Consider the following 3818-nt stretch of genomic DNA (forward strand, 5'->3'; position numbering starts at 1 on the left):
CCGTTGTATTTGCTTCTTCTGATGGTTGGTCAAGTAACAAAAATGTTGTATTTTCCGGTACATCATTATGGATTGGATTAGTCTTTCTGGTAGCTATCCTTAATTCTCTCATCTCTTGAACTTATTTGGTATTTCCCCGATCCAAAAATGAAATGCCACTCCTTCTACCTTCTAATAAATTCGGATTGTGAGACATTAAGATTCAATCTGAGTTACGAAAAAAAATTATATTGTTATTAATTGGATATAATAATAAGATTAAGATTATCTTAATTGAAATATTACTGTACTTTACTATAGTATCTGAGTATCCGGCCCTGCACAAATATGATCCAGACGCATATATGATATATGATATATGTCATATATGTGTGGACATATGCGTGCGTATCAGGAACGAAGAAAATGCGGATATGGTTGAATGGTAAAATTTCTCTTTGCCAAGGAGAAGATGCGGGTTCGATCCCCGCTATCCGCCCACGATGAAGTAATGTACTATGATAAAAGATAAAAAATTCGGTATGGTTGACTACTATACTAACTACTATACTAACTACTATAGTAGTTAGTATAGTAGTTCTATCTTCCCCCTTCTTTGCCTACCCCCAAAAAAAGGAAAAAAAAAATGGTCATTAATTACTAGGTAACAGAATTACACCTAAAAATATAATTTTTTGACAAAAAAATGTTGCGGAGACAGGATTTGAACCCGTGACCTCAAGGTTATGAGCCTTGCGAGCTACCAAACTGCTCTACTCCGCGCTGAAGAACTGGGAACCAATAGACGAAAAAAAAATTGGTTGGATACACCCCTCTACCATATCTATACAAATAGAATAGTCCATTTATACAGAATGGTAAAGAGGGCCCCTCTATGATCATAGATCATAGAGATCTATACAAATATGAAACGATATTTTTTTCCTTACCAACTTGATCTTGTTGCGCCCGGTAACAAACATGCATGAACCATTTCTCGAAGTATGTGTCCAGATAGCCCAAAGTCTCGATAGTTAGCTCTAGGTCTTCCAGTCAAAAAACAACGTCGATGAAGACGTATAGGTGCACTATTACGTGGTGGGGATTGCAATTTTCCATGAATTTCCCATTTTTCACTCAACGATGGAACTTCGCTTATTTTTTTTTTTGAAGATCGACGAATCAAATGATATTTCTGTTCCAATTTCTGCCGCTTCTTCTCCCTCTGAATCAAACTTTTTCTTGCCATAATGTTCAGTTCCTATTATTATCAGTTATTATTATCAATAATACAGTTCGGATCCTAGATGTAAAAATACAAGAAGGCAAATCCTCCCTCTCCATTGAAACAAATGAGATTGTTGCTGATACAGTACATAAAAAAAAACTAAATTAACCAAATTTTCCTGATGTAGAGGCAATCAAGAAAGCTGCATAAGTGAATATATAACCTACGGAAAAGTGGGCTAATCCAACCAATCTTGCTTGCACAATGGAAAGAGCCACTGGCTTATCTCTCCATCGAATTAAATTAGCCAAAGGTGTGCGTTCATGAGCCCATGCTAAAGTTTCAATCAATTCCTGCCAATATCCACGCCAGGAAATTAAGAACATAAATCCAATAGCCCAAACAAGATGTCCAAATAAGAACATCCACGCCCATACCGATAAACTATTCATACCAAAAGGGTTATACCCATTGATAAGTTGTGAAGAGTTTAACCATAGATAATCTCTTAACCATCCCATCAAATAAGTGGAGGATTCATTAAATTGTGAAACGTTACCCTGCCATAATGTGATGTGTTTCCAATGCCAATAAAAAGTAACCCATCCAATGGTATTTAACATCCAGAAAACTGCCAAATAAAATGCGTCCCAAGCCGAAATATCACAAGTACCGCCGCGTCCTGGGCCGTCGCAAGGAAAACTATAACCAAAATCCTTTTTATCTGGCATTAACTTGGAACCACGTGCATCTAAAGCACCTTTTACTAAAATCAATGTAGTTGTATGCAAACCTAGAGCAATAGCATGATGAACCAAGAAATCTCCAGGACCTATTGTTAAGAAGAGCGAATTACTATTCTCATTAACAGCATTCAACCAGCCAGGTAACCATATGCTTTGACCAGCATTGAATGCTGGACCATTCGTTGAAGATAAGAGTACATCGAACCCATATGAAGTCTTACCATGAGCGGATTGTATCCATTGGGCAAATATGGGTTCGATCAAGATTTGTTTTTCCGGAGTACCAAAAGCGAGCATGACGTCGTTATGAACATAAAGGCCCAAGGTATGGAACCCGAGAAAGAGGCTGGCCCAACTTAAATGAGATTTGATAGCTTCTTTATGGTCTAACATTCTTGCCAATACATTATCCTCATTCTGTTCCGGATTGTAATCTCTAATGAAGAATATAGCTCCATGAGCAAAGGCTCCTGTCATGATGAACCCTGCGATGTATTGGTGATGAGTATATAAGGCAGCTTGAGTAGTAAAGTCTTGTGCTATGAACGCATAAGCAGGTAAAGAGTACATGTGTTGAGCTACTAAGGAAGTAATAACCCCTAAAGAGGCTAGAGCAAGACCTAATTGAAAATGAATCGAATTATTGATTGTGTCATAAAGACCCTTATGCCCACGTCCTAATCGACCCCCCGGAGGAATATGTGTTTCTAAAAGATCTTTGATACTGTGTCCAATTCCGAAGTTAGTTCTATACATATGACCAGCAACGAGAAAAATAAATGCAATAGCTAAATGATGATGAGCAATATCGGTCAACCATAAACTTTGCGTTTGTGGATGGAATCCCCCAAGAAGGGTTAGAATGGCAGTTCCGGCTCCTTGGGAAGTACCAAATAAATGACTACTCGAATCAGGGTTTTGAGCATAAAGATTCCACTGACCCGTAAAAAGTGGTCCCAACCCTTGAGGATACGGTAATACGTCTAAGAAATTATTCCATCTGACGTACTCTCCCCTGGATCCGGGAATAGCGATATGAACTAAATGTCCTGCCCAAGCCAAGGAACTTACTCCGAAAAGTCCTGACAAATGATGATTGAGACGAGATTCGGCATTTTTGAACCACGAAACACTTGGTTTCCATTTGGGTTGTAGATGTAACCAACCCGCTATTAAGGATATAGCAGAAAGAAATAATAGAAAAAGAGCTCCTGTATAAAGATCCTCATTGGTGCGCAATCCGATTGTATACCACCACTGATAAACACCGGAATAAGCGATATTCACTGGGCCGATAGCACCCCCTCGAGTAAAGGCTTCTACAGCTGGTTGACCAAAATGAGGATCCCAAATTGCATGAGCAATAGGTCTTACATGTAAGGGGTCCTGTATCCATGACTCAAAATTTCCTTGCCAAGCTACATGAAACAGATTTCCGGACGTCCACAGAAAGATTATTGCTAACTGCCCAAAATGAGAAGCAAAAATGTTCTGATAAAGACGTTCCTCAGTAATATCATCATGACTCTCGAAGTCATGTGCGGTAGCAATACCAAACCAAATACGACGAGTAGTGGGGTCCTGAGCTAAGCCGAGGCTAAACCTCGGAAATCTTAATGCCATAATGCCTTTCAAATCCTCCTAGCCATTATCCTACTGCAATAATTCTTGCTAAGAAGAATGCCCATGTTGTGGCAATTCCACCCAGAAGGTAATGGGTTACTCCTACAGCACGTCCTTGTACAATGCTCAAGGCTCTAGGCTGAGTAGCAGGAGCAACTTTTAATTTGTTATGAGCCCAAACGATGGATTCAATGAGTTCTTGCCAATAACCACGGCCACTGAATAGAAACATTAAACTGAAA

General features: G+C 39.1%; 2 non-coding genes across 2 annotated transcripts; one reads left to right on the top strand and one right to left on the bottom strand.

The window, feature by feature from the left end:
• The first annotated feature begins 407 nt into the window (after window positions 1–407).
• On the top strand, window positions 408–478 carry TRNAG-GCC (transfer RNA glycine (anticodon GCC)). Its single transcript has one exon. It is a non-coding gene; the product is annotated as a tRNA-Gly (tRNA).
• A 210-nt stretch (window positions 479–688) lies between these two features.
• TRNAM-CAU (transfer RNA methionine (anticodon CAU)) lies at window positions 689–762 on the bottom strand. Its single transcript has one exon. It is a non-coding gene; the product is annotated as a tRNA-Met (tRNA).
• Between the last annotated feature and the right edge of the window lie 3056 nt (window positions 763–3818).

This window comes from Elaeis guineensis, unplaced genomic scaffold, assembly GCF_000442705.2.
Source record: "Elaeis guineensis isolate ETL-2024a unplaced genomic scaffold, EG11 Super_Scaffold_1000265, whole genome shotgun sequence".
Classification (NCBI taxonomy): domain Eukaryota; kingdom Viridiplantae; phylum Streptophyta; class Magnoliopsida; order Arecales; family Arecaceae; genus Elaeis; species Elaeis guineensis.